Below are 16671 nucleotides of genomic sequence, written 5' to 3'. Positions count from 1 at the left end.
CGTGTTTGGACTAAATTTTCACATCTTGATTGTGAGCAGGAACATTACAGTGGCACCCATTTTAGACAGACAAATGGGCCTTTAAAACTCTTTAATGGTATTTTCCTTATATGTTCACCTCTCTAAGCATGGAAGGCACAGAAATATGTCTGCATATACACATATACTGGTATAAAAATTGTTAATCTCCATGCAGTGCATTAATACAGGGAGCGGATGTCAGGCAGTTTCCAATTCCCTGTGGCCATTAAATTCTACATATCTTCCAAAAGACTTTGTTCCTCTCATTCAACAATATAGAACTTCTTTGTGTACCCTTCATCCTCATGACAGGTGAATAACTATCAATCCAGGGATCTGAGGGGCCTGCCTATCTTTTCCAGCCTTCCCCACGTTATCCTCGTTTCCTCCCTGTGGAAACAACTAACAGTTCTGAGAGCTAGGCACAGTTTTGTAAGCTTTTAAACATGTTCATTGGCAGTAGCTGGAACAGATTCTTGGAAGTAAATACTGGCCAGCCATTCTGTCTCCTCGTAAATTTATGGATTCTGAAAGACATCTTCAACACTACCATCTTCTATAAATTACAAATCAGTTACTTATGAAAATTTCAGTAAATAAGTATCTTATGTGAGTGATTAATGTCTCACTGAACAATCATTTGGGTCAAATCTATTTAGACAGAGTATTAATTGCACAGAAATTTGCATTAAGGATAATGTGTGGTGTCTATCTTCAATCTTCTGTGGGACACTATTCTGGGACAACGCCTCACTTTGGCAAAAAGTATTCATTGCATACAACAATGTAATTATGGCTGAGTATATGACTCACACACATACATCTTGCAGGTGACTGTTAAGCAACTGGAAACTGTAACGGCAATTTCATGATACATTTATCCACTGATAAAATTTGGATAAAAATCTAGATCAGGGCCAGTGGCATATATACATTTTGCGCAGCAATGTTGTCAGCACTTGCCATGAGGCATGGTGGGAACAGAAAGTGGTGCGACAGCTGCTTGTACTGTACAGCCAATGAGAGAGCAGTGGACAGATGAATACTGTCACATCTGTGCGTCAAGAAATCCCAACCTCAGATATATTAATTTATGTGGAAGAAACAAACAGTCAAACATTTATGACAACCAAGATTGTAATTGTAATAACTGCTCATTTCACTCGGATTAATTTAAGCTGTCCTATTAGGTCCCAACCTAACCACAACCTTGTAATTTGTGACATATTCAGAAAAAAATATGTCAAATATTTATGTCAACAACAAAGTAGAGAACGATTTTGATTTCAGCACTAGAAATTCATTGCCTTTTTTCTCAGTTCTTGTTGGCTATGTGGAAGTATCCTCTCACTGGCTAAGTGAAACTGAGGAGTAGAGAAACGCCTCTATGATGGGCAAAGGCCCTAACCTAGACTAGACAAAATTTGCTGCGAACAATCCATTGCAGTTTAAAGATAACAGATACATTTACAAACACATAACTAGAATGAAAAATGATCTGCACTTCCCCATAGTGAACCTAACTTTGCCACAAAGTCATAAAATACGCAGCTATTAAATTATTTGACAATTTGCCCACAAAAATAAGATGTCTGATAGGAGGAGAGTTTTCGAATGTAAATTAAAGTTTCCTCCTTAACAACAACTTCCATACTGTTGAAGAATTCTTGACTAGATCTAAGCAGCCATTTATTAATAATTAAATGGCTATCATGTAGCCACATAAAATATTTTAATTGCCTCTGCAATGTTTTATTCGTTTTTATTTTTATCATAATATTCATCATGAATACAATCTTTAGGGCATGAAATTAACTAACAAGGCATGTAACACTATACCTCCACTATCATGACATAACATGATCTGACAAAAAGAAAGAATGGGACTCTATAAATATATGATGTTACAAAGGGATTAGTAAGAATACATAAAATAAGGAAGATGCAAACACTCACCGATGGAGCAGACATGGGGCATGCAGACATACATTACAGTAAACAGTGAACACTAGGTTTCAAACTCTGGCTCTTTTTTTAGTAGGAAGGATGGGGACACACGCACACGCACACGCACACGCACACGCACACGCACACGCACACGCACACGCACACGCACACGCACACGCACACGCACACGCACACGCACACGCACACGCACACGCACACGCACACGCACACGCACACGCACACGCACACGCACACGCACACGCACACGCACACGCACACGCACACGCACACGCACACGCACACGCACACGCACACGCACACGCACACGCACACGCACACGCACACGCACACGCACACGCACACGCACACGCACACGCACACGCACACGCACACGCGCACACACACGCACACGCACACGCGCACACACACACACACACACACACACACACACACACACACACTCGCACACAGAAGCAGCAGCAACAATGATTATTGAGAGCAGTTAGTTGGGCTGATGTGGTAAGGATGTTCAAGGCAAGGAGGGTACAGCAGGGTACTGCAAGGCAGGAGCAAGAAAATCCTGACAAGGGAACCTCTCCATCCCACCACCCTCAGATTTAGTTATAAGTTGGCACAGTAGATAGGCCTTGAAAAACTGACACAGATCAACTGAGAAAACAGGAAGAAGTTGTGTGGAACTATGAAAAAAGTAAGCAAAATATACAAACCAAGTAGTCCACGCGCAAGGTAGACAACATCAAGGAGAATGTGAGCTCAGGAGCGCTGTGGTCCAGTGGTTAGCGTGAGCAGATGGGGCACGAGAGGTCCTTGGTTCAAGTCTTCCCTCGAGTGAAAAGTTTGATTTTTTATTTTCAGACAATTATTATCTGTCCGTCCGTCCCTGACAAACTGTTATGTTTTCATCACTTTTTTGGGAGTAATTATCACATCCACAAGAAAACCTAAATTGGGCAAGGTAGAAGAATCTTTTTAACCATTCGCCAGGTTTACAAGTCAGGTGGGTCGACGACATACTCCTGTCATGTGACGCACATGCCGTCACCAGTGTCGTATAGAATATATCAGACGTGTTTTCCTGTGGAGGAATTGGATGACCTATGACCTTGCGATCAAATGTTTTCGGTTCCCATTGGAGAGGCACGTCCTTTCGTCTACTAATCGCACGGTTTTGCGGTGTGGTCGCTTAACACATACACTAAACTTATTACAGTGAACAGAGACGTCAATGAACGAACAGACAGACCATAACTTTGGGAAAATAAGGAAATTAAAATTTTCACCTGAGGGAAGACTTGAACCAAGGAACTCTCGATCCACAGTTGCTCACGCTAACCACGGGACCACGGCGCTTCTCAACTCACATTTGTCCTTGATGTTGCATATCTTGCACATGGACTACTCAGTTTGTATATTTTGCTAATTTTTTTCATATTTCCACAAAACTTGTTCCTGTTTTCTCGATTGATCTGTGTTCAGTTTTTCAAGGCCTATCCACTGTGCCAACTTATAACTAAATCTGAGGGGGGTGCGATGGGGAGGTTCCCTTGTGAGAGGAAAGAGCATATAAGAGCGGAGAAAGAGGGGTGGGGGGAGGAACAGGAAGATGGAGAGAGAAGGGAAGAAGTGTAGGAATAGGGGGAGAGGTAGGAAGGGAGGCGGAGAGGGCGGAGAGGGCGGAGAGGGAGGGGGGAAGGGGAGAGGCGAGGGGTGGGGCAGGGGGCGGGGGGCGGGGAAGGGCGAAGGGGAGAGGCAAGGGGTGGGGCAGGGGGCGGGGGGGGCGGGGAAGGGCGAAGGGGAGAGGCGAGGGTGGTGCAGGGGGTGGGGGGCGGGGAAGGGCGAAGGCGAGGGGATGGGGCGAGGGGTGCGAGAGGGGGGAGAGGGGGGAGAGGGGGGAGAGGGGGGAGAGGGGGGAGAGGGGGGAGAGGGGGGAGAGGGGGGAGAGGGGGGAGAGGGGGGAGAGGGGGGAGAGTGGGGAGAGTGGGGAGAGTGGGGAGAGTGGGGAGAGTGGGGAGAGTGGGGAGAGTGGGGAGAGTGGGGAGAGTGGGGAGAGTGGGGAGAGTGGGGAGAGTGGGGAGAGTGGGGAGAGTGGGGAGAGTGGGGAGAGTGGGGAGAGTGGGGAGAGTGGGGAGAGTGGGGAGAGTGGGGAGAGTGGGGAGAGTGGGGAGAGTGGGGAGAGTGGGGAGAGTGGGGAGAGTGGGGAGAGTGGGGAGAGTGGGGAGAGTGGGGAGAGTGGGGAGAGTGGGGAGAGTGGGGAGAGTGGGGAGAGTGGGGAGAGTGGGGAGAGTGGGGAGAGTGGGGAGAGTGGGGAGAGTGGGGAGAGTGGGGAGAGTGGGGAGAGTGGGGAGAGTGGGGAGAGTGGGGAGAGTGGGGAGAGTGGGGAGAGTGGGGAGAGTGGGGAGAGTGGGGAGAGTGGGGAGAGTGGGGAGAGTGGGGAGAGTGGGGAGAGTGGGGAGAGTGGGGAGAGTGGGGAGAGTGGGGAGAGTGGGGAGAGTGGGGAGAGTGGGGAGAGTGGGGAGAGTGGGGAGAGTGGGGAGAGTGGGGAGAGTGGGGAGAGTGGGGAGAGTGGGGAGAGTGGGGAGAGTGGGGAGAGTGGGGAGAGTGGGGAGAGAGGGGTGAGAGGGGTGAGAGGGGTGAGAGGGGTGAGAGGGGTGAGAGGGGTGAGAGTGGGGAGAGGGGTGAGAGTGGGGAGAGGGGTGAGAGTGGGGAGAGGGGTGAGAGTGGGGAGAGGGGTGAGAGTGGGGAGAGGGGTGAGAGTGGGGAGAGGGGTGAGAGTGGGGAGAGGGGTGAGAGTGGGGAGAGGGGTGAGAGTGGGGAGAGGGGTGAGAGTGGGGAGAGGGGGGACAGGGGGGAGAGGGGGAGAGGGGGGAAGGGGGAGAGGGGGAGAGGGGGGAAGGGGGGAGAGGGGGAGAGGGGGAGAGGGGGGAGAGGGGGAGAGGGGGGAGAGGGGGAGAGGGGGAGAGGGGGGAGAGGGAGAGCGGTGGGAGAGAGGGGGCTGAGAGGGGGCTGAGAGGGGGCTGAGAGGGGGCTGAGAGGGGGCTGAGAGGGGGGTGAGAGGGGGGTGAGAGGGGGGTGAGAGGGGGGTGAGAGGGGGGTGAGAGGGGGGTGAGAGGGGGGTGAGAGGGGGGTGAGAGGGGGGGAAGGAAGAAAAGAAACGGGACGTACAGCATAGTACCGAAAGGAAGAAAAGACCACAAGAATGACAGAAAGGCAACAAACACTACAAGGAACAAAAGAGGACAAGAAAACCACTGAGAGAAGCTAGAAACCGGTAGAACAGATTAAAACAAGAAAGCAGATTACCATGGCTGGCTGACCATGAGAAGGAAAAGGAGAAACCAGCCACTCTGCAACACATTATAACCTCCAGCCTAAATCACTAGGGTGGAAGACACAGAGGGACAAAGGGCATGTGCTAAAACTTAAATAGAAACATAAACCCCCCCCCACACATAAAACATAAAACTAAATCTGCTGAGGAGGCACTGTCAGCTAAAATTAATGGCAAGGTATCTGGTAACCAAAGATTTTGTCGCAGGGCAGCCAAAGTAGGACAGCACAACAGAATATGGGCCACTGTCAACAGAGCGTCGCACCGACACTGAGATGGGTCTTCACAGTGCAGGAGAGAGCCATGGGTGACCCAAGAGTGGCTGATGTGGAGCCGGCAGAAAACCACAGAGTCCCTGCACGAGGCCCACATGGAAGACTTCCACAAATTCTTAGTCTCCTTAATGACACACAATTTGTTATGTGTACTGCTATGCCGTTCCGTCTCCCAAAGCCAAAAAACCTTGCAGTGTAATAGAGAAAGCAGGTCAGTTATAGGAATGCTGATCTCCATAAGTGGTTTCCATGTAGCCTGTTTGGGTAGCCTGTCAGCAAGTTTATTGCCTGGGATGCTGACATGTCCTGGGGTCCAGACAAACACCACAGAACAACTGGACCATTCCAGGGCATATATGGACTCCTGAATGGTCGCTCCAAAGAATGGCGAGGGTAGCACTGGTCGATAGCTTGTAAGCTGCTCAAGGAGTCAGCACAGAGAAGAAATGACTCGCCAGAGCACGAATGGATGTAATCGAGTGCACGAGATATGGCCACCAGCTCTGCACTGAATACACTGCAGCCATCGGGCTAGAAATGCTGTTCAATATGGCCTCTGTGAACGTAGGCGAAGCCAACATGACCATCAGCCATCAAGCCGTCAGTGTAAACCATTTCAGAGCCCCAGAACATGTCAATAATCGATAGGAAGTGACAGCAGAGAGCCACGGTGTTAACTGAGTCCTTAAGGCCATGCGAAAGGTCCAGGCGAAGCTTCGGCCTAGGTTTACAACATGGAGGTGTACGTGAATGGACCTCAAGGAGAGGTGGTAGAGGGAAGGACTCCAGTTCAGACAGAAGGGATCGGACACGAGCCACACTCGTAAGCCCTGACCTGGGCTGCCAGTGCGGGAGATGGACTGGAGTGGTTGGGAAAATGAGATGGTAATTCGGATGCTCAGGAGAACTACGAATGCGTGCAACTTAACTGGCAAGCAGTTGTGCACACCTAACCTTCAATGGAGGGACACCAGCCTCCATCAGGATGCTGGTCATCGGACTCATCCTCAAAGCTCCCATCGCTAGTCGAATGCCACAGTGGTGCACTAGGTCGAGTAAACTCAACACTGAGGGTGTCACCAAACCATAAACCAGACTCCCGTAGGCAAGGCAGGATTGAACAAGGGCTCTGTAGATCTGCAGCAGCGTAGAACGATCTGCACCCCAGTTGGTGTTGCTCAGGCAGTGGAGGACTTTGAGGTGCTGCCAGCACTTCTACTTAAGCTGACGAAGATGAGGTAGCCAAGTCAATCGGGTGTCAAAAACCAGTCCTAATAATCGATGTCTCCACTACAGTGAGTGGGTAGTCATTAAGGCATGCAGTCAGTAGGCCACGTGACTCCAGGACCCAACACAACCACCAACTCACCATACATTCTAGCAACTTAAAAAGGCTGATGGGCCAATAGATATCCACATCAAGTGGGTTTTTACCATGTTTGAGCACAGGAATGATGGTGCTCTCCTGCCATTGCGATGGAAAGACGCCATCACACCAGATCCGGTTGAAGATGACGAGGAGACGTCACTTGTAGTCGGACAAGAGATGTTTAATCATCTGACTGTGGATCCGATCTGGCCCAGGAGCTGTGTCGGGGCAATGAGCAAGGGCGCTAAGGAGTTCCAACTTTGTAAACGGGGCATTATAGGGTTCACTGTGGTGTGTAGCGAACGAGAGGACTTTCCCTTCTGCTCACCATTTGAGTGCGCGAAAGGCTGGGCGGTAATTCTCTGATGCAGAAGATAAGATCGAGCATAGTGCTCAGCAAAGTGCTCGGCAACCGCATGTGCCTCGGTAGATAATCCACCACTGATGTTAATTCCTGGGACACCTGTTGGGGTCTGGTACCCACAAAAACATCTGATCTTCGTCCAGACGTGGGAAGGTGACATATGGCACCCAAAGGTCAACGCATACCTCTCCCAACACTCCTGTTTTCATCTTTTTATAAGCTGGCAAACGCGGGCATGGAGCCGCTTAAAAGCTATTAAGTGCTCTAGGGAAGGGTGCTGCTTATATCGCTGTAGAGCTCGCCGATGCTCTTTAATTGCCTCAGCGATTTCCGGTGAATACCGAGGTACTGACTTTCACCGGGGGCACCCTAAAGAATAAGGGATCACATTTTCCACTGCAGAAACGATCGTTCCAATGACTTGCTCAACCACCACATCAATGATACCATATGGGAGAGATTCAACGGTGACAGCAGTGGTGAAAGCTTCCCAGTCCGCCCTGTTTAAAGCCCATCTGGGTTGACGTCCAGGGGATTGGCACCAAGGGAGTGACAGGAAGATGGGAAAGTGGTCACTACCACACAAGTCATCATGAGCTCTCCGGTGGACAGATGGGAGAAATCCTGGGGTGCAGAGGGATAAATCAATGGCCAAGTGTGGGGGGACCCAGTATTTAAGAGGCAGAGGTCGAGTTGAGACAGTAAATTTTCGACATTTCTACTTCGGCCAGTAAGCACGATGCCACCCCACAAGGAAAATCTCCCAGAAGTAGAAAAGGTTTAGAGAGTTGATGAATCAATGCAGTCAATATGTGCAGAGGTATTGCACCATCTGGAGGAAGATATATGTTGCAGACAGTTATTTCCTGTGTCACCCTTATCCTGACAGCCACAGCTTCAAGAGGGGTTTGAAGGAGCACAGTTTCACTACATACTGAGTTCAGGACATAGACACAAACTCCACCTGGCACTTGATTATAGTCGCTACAGTTCTTGTAATATCCCCTATAGCTGCAGAGGGCAAGGGTTTGCATTGCCGGGAACCAGATTTTCTGGAGGGCATTGCAAAAAGCAGGTGTAAAGCTTAACAGTTGCCTTAACTCAGCCAGGCGGTGGAAAAAACTGGTGCAATTCCACTGCAGGATGATGTGAATGTGAGGCTGGGAAGGCATGAACATACAAGGAGGCAGTTTACATCTCAGGGTCACCTGCTGCCACTGACTTAGTACCTGAACTGTCTATATCCATTGTGTCTGAGGGCCTGGTGAGATCTAGGTCCTCACTGGACGCCAGAATCTCCACCTCATCCTCAGATGCAGAGTTTGTAGGTAGCGGTGGTGTGGGAGCCACCGCAACTTCCTTGTTCTTGGCGGTCTTTTTAGATTTCTCTCACTGTTGGGAGGGCTTCACTGATTCAGTCTCTGGGACTGAGGAGGATCATGAAGCCCTACAACTAGCTGCTTTTGGGCACTTCAGTCACTGGCATGTGTCATCTTTCCCACTAGTATAAACCTCATAAGGAACGGACCCAAGGGACCCCTTCCTAGTGAGAGGAGCCGAAGAAGAACTACACTTCGTCAGCTGGGAAGTGGGGTCTGATGTGTCCGATGGTTGGTGGGGGACAGTGCTCCCGAGGTTGGTGGTGCGGGAGCAACATGGAAAGAAGTGCTCCCCACCACCAAGGTGGCAAGTGAAGTCTTACGGCTCTGACCGGCGAATGGAATTGGCAGAACAGATAGGGCTAGAACGGTTCTTGTAGAGGTAGCTTAAGAATGTCATAGGTACAGGATGTAGGCATTCAAATTTCCTCTTATCCTCAGTATAGGTCAGTTGGTCCAGAGTCTTGTATTCCATGATTTTCCGTTCCTACTGGAGAATCCTGCAGTATGGTGAGCAAGGGGAATGGTGCTCTCCGCAGCTGACACAGATGGGAGGTGGGGCACATGAAGTATTGGGATGTGATGGACGTCCACAGTCACGACATATGACGCTGGAAGTACAGCGGGAAGATATATGCCCGAACTTCCAGCACTTAAAGCACCGCATCGGGGGAGGGATATATGGCTTGACATCACATCAGTATACCATCACCTTGACCTTCTTGGGTAATGTATCATCCTCAAAGGCCAAGATTACATCCTCAAAGGCCAAGATTAAGGCACCGGTGGCTACCTGATTATCCTTTGGATCCCTATGTACGCGCAGGACGAAATGAACATCTCGCTGCTCTAAGTTGGCATGCAGCTCGTCATCAGACTGCAAAAGAAGATCCCTGTGAAATATAATACCCTGGACCATATTTAAGCTCTTATGGGGCGTGATGGAAACACAAACATTCCCCAGCTTGTCACAGGCGAGTAGTGCCTGTGACTGGGCAGAGGATGCTGTTTTTATCAAGACTGACCCTGATCACATTTTGGACAATCCCTCCATTTCCCCAAACATGTCCTCTAAATGCTCCACACAAGACTGAGGCTTCATCGAACTGAAGGCTGCCCAATCAGCTCTCGTACATGCAAGGTACAGGGTCAAATAAGATCTGCTGCCATCCTTAGCCTGGCATTCCTCTCATGGTGTAGCCAGGGAAGGGAACGATTTGGGGTTGTACTTCTTCACATTGTAGTTAGACCTCAACTGCTTTGAGACTGCTGGTGTTGGGCCAACATCAAGAGATGATGATGTACACTCCACGGCGTGTCATCCACCGTGCCGACCAGGGGGCCCTCCCCACGGGCATCACCCAACTGCCGCAAACGCCACCTGGCAGGATGGCCATTGACAGGAGTCCCAATGCCCCAGGATGATGGCCATCTACTCCTTGGCATACATGGGGAGTTAACAGTGCAGGCATCAACAAAGCAATCCCTGTGTAGTCAGGGGGCCACAACGAACAGGGTACATGGCAGCCCCACCACAATGGACTGGCTACTGTGCTGGATATGAGGTGCAAGGAGTCCATGGTCATTGTCAGTGCAGAAAGTGACACTGCATAGTGGATGGAGGAAAATGCACCCAGGATGATGTCCTCGCCCAATAGATGGGGAATGAGTGGAACTGCAAATGAACAGAGTGTGGATGAAGTAAAAGTCATTATTCAGTTGGTATAACATAATCCTTCAAGAAACACACAAAATACACTCCTGGAAATTGAAATAAGAACACCGTGAATTCATTGTCCCAGGACGGGGAAACTTTATTGACACATTCCTGGGGTCAGATACATCACATGATCACACTGACAGAACCACAAGCACATAGACACAGGCAACAGAGCATGCACAATGTCGGCACTAGTACAGTGTATATCCACCTTTCGCAGCAATGCGCTATTCTCCCATGGAGACGATCTTAGAGATGCTGGATGTAGTTCTGTGGAACGGCTTGCCATGCCATTTCCACCTGGCGCCTCAGTTGGACCAGCGTTCGTGCTGGACGTGCAGACCGCGTGAGACGACGCTTCATCCAGTCCCAAACATGCTCAATGGGGGACAGATCCGGAGATCTTGCTGGCCAGAGTAGTTGACTTACACCTTCTAGAGCATGTTGGGTGGCACGGGATACATGCGGACGTGCATTGTCCTGTTGGAACAGCAAGTTCCCTTGCCGGTCTAGGAATGGTAGAACGATGGGTTCGATGACGGTTTGGATGTACCGTGCACTATTCAGTGTCCCCTCGACGATCACCAGTGGTGTACGGCCAGTGTAGGAGATCGCTCCCCACACCATGATGCCGGGTGTTGGCCCTGTGTGCCTCGGTCGTAAGCAGTCCTGATTGTGGCGCTCACCTGCACGGCGCCAAACACGCATACGACCATCATTGGCACCAAGGCAGAAGCGACTCTCATCGCTGAAGACGACACGTCTCCATTCGTCCCTCCATTCACGCCTGTCGCGACACCACTGGAGGCGGGCTGCACGATGTTGGGGCGTGAGCGGAAGACGGCCTAACGGTGTGCGGGACCGTAGCCCAGCTTCATGGAGACGGTTGCGAATGGTCCTCGCCGATACCCCAGGAGCAACAGTGTCCCTAATTTGCTGGGAAGTGGCGGTGCGGTCCCCTATGGCACTGCGTAGGATCCTACGGTCTTGGCGTGCATCCGTGCGTCGCTGCGGTCCGGTCCCAGGTCGACGGGCACGTGCACCTTCCGCCGACCACTGGCGACAACATCGATGTACTGTGGAGACCTCACGCCCCACGTGTTGAGCAATTCGGCGGTACGTCCACCCGGCCTCCCGCATGCCCACTATACGCCCTCGCCCAAAGTCCGTCAACTGCACATACGGTTCACGTCCACGCTGTCGCGGCATGCTACCAGTGTTAAAGACTGCGATGGAGCTCTGTATGCCACGGCAAACTGGCTGACACTGACGGCGGCGGTGCACAAATGCCGCGCAGCTAGCGCCATTGGACGGCCAACACCGCGGTTCCTGGTGTGTCCGCTGTGCCGTGCGTGTGGTCATTGCTTGTACAGCCCTCTCGCAGTGTCCGGAGCAAGTATGGTGGGTCTGACACACCGGTGTCAATGTGTTCTTTTTTCCATTTCCAGGAGTGTATTTCTATATGTATACGTATTCCACACACCAGAATTTAGTGTACATTATGCATGCACAGCCTCTATCTTTAGCACTCACAGTAGAGCCAACATGTTCAAGAAGGATGTGAAGGTAGAAAATTGAAATATTGTTGTTAGCTAATGGAGAAAATGTGGTGTAATCTAATTAATACTGTTTACTGATGAAGCCATTTTTACTCAAAACGGTATCAACACTCTTAACTTCCGTCAGTGGCCCAACAAAAACCCACAAGTATGTTGAGACACATTTTCAAGAACATTTCTCTGTAAATGTGTGGTGTGGTATGACAGACAATCAGTCGGTTGGGCCTGTTGTATTAGTACATCATCTTACAGGGACCCATTACCTAAACTTTCCAGAAAACAAGCTTCCAGCATTGATCTTTGTGCATTCTAGTCATCCAGTTGACATCACCTAAACCTAATGTTTCCTGGGAGATGGACTGGCAGAAATGGCCATGTTTCTTAGCCACCACGGTCCCTGGACCTTACACCCCTAGAGTTTTGCCCATAGGGTGGTTGAAAAGCAAAGTCTTCAAAGAAAAAGTAAACACTAGAGACAGAGTGCTCAGATTGTGAATAGTGGTGCCATCATGAAAGAATTCAAAGAGAACTTCAGAAGAGCTAGAGGTGATGATGTAAAGTTATGTGTAGCACTATGTCTGCCTTGCCAACGGATGATACAAACTTTAAAACAAGAGAATGATTTAACATTTAGGTAAGTGTAACTGTTGAGCATATTGGTTAGGTACTTCATACTTGGCGAGTCATCTTGAGGGATAAAGAGTGTCTCTGAGGTCAGATGACAACTGCATAAACTTCGCAAATTAAACTATCTGTGGGGAACATTTCTGGATGCTCCATAGATTGTTATCACCCCTGGTCAAAGAAGCACATCCACCCGGGGGCAAAAGCCAGTCAATGATTTTGATAGCAATGGAAGAATACAAAGAAAAGTTTAAATGTATTTATTCTCTGGGCATACTAAGAAATGTCAAGTTGACATTTGTATTTTTTTGTCAGGTCTGGAGAGGGTAAGATATGTGGCCTTCTTGCGTTAAGGAAGTCTTGTGTACAAGAATTTACTGTATTGTTTTCAGATGTTATATGGAGAATGTCTTTGATAGAACTCTTTGTATTCATTTCAAAGTATTTGATGTTCTGTTAAAGCACCTCACTTCCAGCATTAATCAACACTGCAGACGAGTTGTAGTCCAAGAATTTGCACAGTCATGGTCTAGACCTTCAATTAAATACCATTCAATAACTATAGCTTAGTGGAAAATTAATAAGCCCAAAAATAAGCTCACACACCAAGGGATATTGGGACATTATATTCTGGCACCCTGGTGACAGGACTCTCAAAATTTATCGCTGGAATTGAATAAAATTTACGAAAATGCTAATAACTAGCAGATGGTAATTATTCAAGAAGAATTAGGAATTTTGACTGAAGATTTACTGAAAAGTAGTAGCTGTCAGTGACAACTGAGACAACGACAGAATGTGAAGAGGGACTGTGTAGCTAAATATATGCAAGAGGAAGTCAATAATTTAAGAAGGAATAACTCTGTCAATAAGTAAAAAAGTTATTGGCAAAAGATAGGAGCAAAAGATCATTAAGTCCGTTAGTTGGAAGACTGGTGGCTGACATTAAAAAGGATGACAACCTTGTTCAACGGGTCACCAGCAACAAGCAGCAATTAGCAGTATCAATGGCAGTTGCTTACCAGTCTACAACAATATGGTCCCACTGAGTGCAGTGACCTGGCTCGTCATCTCCATGCTGTGAACTCAACTAAGCACATTGAGGCATATAGAAGCCAAATTATTTTTGTTGGTGAAGGCGTGTGTTCTACATAATTGTTGACTTGTGTTTCTAAACATATTTTGAAGAGTGTAACCCATACTTTGAAAGCTGTTGATTGGAGAAGAGTGTTAGTAAACTGATTATTGTTTAATTATATGCTAGAGCTGACCAGAAGAAAAGAGGTGATGTTGAAGGTTCTTGCTGACAAATATTAAACTACATCAACAAGTGATTTGACAGGTCAGACAAATTCTGACTTTAAAGTGAGGATAAAGGCTCAGGGTACTGAGGTTGAATAAGCTATTGCTGAAACAAAGGTCAAATTAGACACTTCAAATACCAAGATAGGTCAACACATTACCAATTCTCACCAAGAAAAATTAGAAATAAATACAAATTTACTAGAATCAGAAGCCACACTCCTGAATATAAAACGCAAGTTACGTTCTTATGTACTTGAATGGTCTGATCTAGTTATAATACTCCATCAAAATAGATAAAGATTCCAAACAAACTTCAGACTTAAGATTTTGGTACAAGGCACGGATTCAGTCAAATTATAAACTTAATTTCCTACTTTGACAACATTGCAGGAAAGTGTGGATACTTTTAGTTGAACAAAAGTTTCAATAAAATCTTGCTTTATCTGTTTACACATCTCTTCATCAAGCATTATAGCTCAACAATGTATCCGAGACTGATTTTTTAAATTTAATAAACAGTTACAGCTTAAATGATGGGACACATATATAAAGGAACTTCATAGACAATTATTACGTGGTCCATTAGTATTTGCTACAATTTTATCTTAAATGTGTGATTTTCACATAGAATTTTGTAATTATTACTTAGTAGTAAAAGTAGGTTAAGAGATTACTGACAAAAAATAAATGAAATATTCAGTTGTACATTTAAGTTTAAACTTTAGGTTGTAAACAATGATGAATTTAAATATTTATGTAAAACCAACAAGAAATGAAAAGGAAGATTTGAGTCAGGTGTTAGGTGAGGAAGGAGGGTTAACAGGCATATCCAGCAATGATTGTAGGGATATATTTTTTGATGCCACTGGCACAGAAAGGTTACAGTTGTATGCCATGTGTCCTCAAGGGATTCAAATTCTTTGCGAATTTTGTAGAATGATGTTTGAGTGTTGTATTTCTTCATGTTTCATTTTCTGTACAACAGGATTACACTTTCTTCTGCCATCCTTACTGGCTAAGGTGGAGTAAAATAGAACTGGATATAAACAAAGTAAATCCTTACAACCAGCAAAGCAGGAATCAGTGTTTCAAAATAATGAATATAGAGGGGGGAGGGGAAGGAAGGTGCAAACAGGATATATACCCTATAATATGTGGTATGGAAAAAGCAGGGTTGGTGCACCACTGAAGGGGTACCTACACATGTGTTAAGGAAAGGTAGGATTATTCATAGGGACACCATCTCCATGAGAATCGAAGTAGAATTGGGTGTGAGATGTCTTTCTGAGGAAAGTGGTCTTATAAATAGTTTCTACAGAGGTAGAATACTAAAGATTTTGAGATTACTACAATTCTGTAGCAAGGAGAAACATACCCGAGTTGTGGTGGTCTGCCAAGGATAGATAAATAGTGGTCTATTGAAAATTACCCAAGTTTGTATGTTAAAATAATCAAAGTTTAAGAGATATATGAAGCATTGAATACAAAACATTAAGATTACTAGGTATTCAAAATGTAGCTTTAACTGTATACTCAGGATGATACAAATATATAAAACTAATATATAACATACAACAGCAGGAACCAAGTGTGCTAGAGTGAACTGAGAGAAATGCAATGGATTAAAAAAGTGCAAATAGCTAAATAGAAAAAAAAATATATTTCGATGTAGGCCAAACTGAAAAAAATGAATTTAGTTTAGGTTAAGAACCAGTTGGTATGTATATTTCATCACACTGTCCTTATGGGAAAATGAAAACTTTTAATACAATATTGAGATTGAGAGGGTTATAAAATGAAGACAGAAAAAATCCTATTATTATAATCTTAACAAAAAAACTTAGCTTTCATGGGGCAGTGGCAGGTAGAGATTGTATGCAAGATATTAACTGCTCTTGCTAAGGATATCATTTATGTGTAGCAATGAATATGTAGCAATTTAAGTCTATGTAACCTGTCATGAGTCGCAGATAGGCACAACAAAAAGACAGTCAAACAAGTAAGCATTCGGCTGAATTACACACACACACACACACACACACACACACACACACACACACACACACGCGACCATAGTTTCTGGCTAGTGAGGCCTTGGCGCGCGCACGCGCACACACACACACACACACACACACACACACACACACACACACACACACGACCATAGTTTCTGGCTAGTGAGGCCTTGGCAGTTAGAGACTGTTATTTTGTGTCTGCGCGTAGAGGGGGAGGGGGGAAGTCTAATTCAGATGAAAGCCTTTCCAGCCAAAAGCTTACTTGTTTGACCGTCTTTTTGTTGTGCCTATCTGTGACTCAGCATCTCTGCTGTGGTGTGAGTAGTAATCAATCCTCTTCACAATATTGTCATTATTCCATCCTGGATTTACCACTGTTTAACTTGTCATGAGATCAATCGTGTAAGTGAGGGAATATGTGGCATCACATACAGCTGCATGTATAACCTTGTGTCTACCTTGACAATCAGTGATTCTAGCAAATAACAAAACGACAATGTTTTAATATTTACGAGAGTGCAACTGTTGTGCAGATTCACTATATTCGCTATATATGCATTTTTGGGGATGACCATCTCATTAACTCCACAAGTCAAAGTACCTGCAAGGGTGTTCATGCATGCTCTATGGATCCTCAACCTAGGTCAGAGTAGCACATTTGACCTGCAGTAAGAGCCATAGTCAATAATGTCGATAGCAAGGGAAGAAAACAAATGAACAATTTAAATGTATTCATTCTTTGGG

General features: G+C 46.7%; 1 protein-coding gene across 3 annotated transcripts in view; it reads right to left on the bottom strand.

The window, feature by feature from the left end:
- The window catches only part of LOC126091862 (magnesium transporter NIPA2), a 140683-nt gene that overhangs the window by 45644 nt on the left and 78368 nt on the right, over window positions 1-16671 (bottom strand). The gene's annotated exons all lie outside the window — the stretch shown is intronic.

The sequence above is a fragment of the Schistocerca cancellata genome, chromosome 7 (assembly GCF_023864275.1).
Source record: "Schistocerca cancellata isolate TAMUIC-IGC-003103 chromosome 7, iqSchCanc2.1, whole genome shotgun sequence".
In the NCBI taxonomy this organism is placed as follows: Eukaryota; Metazoa; Arthropoda; class Insecta; order Orthoptera; family Acrididae; genus Schistocerca; species Schistocerca cancellata.
Note: the sequence above shows the minus strand (reverse complement) of the source record. Positions and strands in the feature narration are given on the sequence as shown.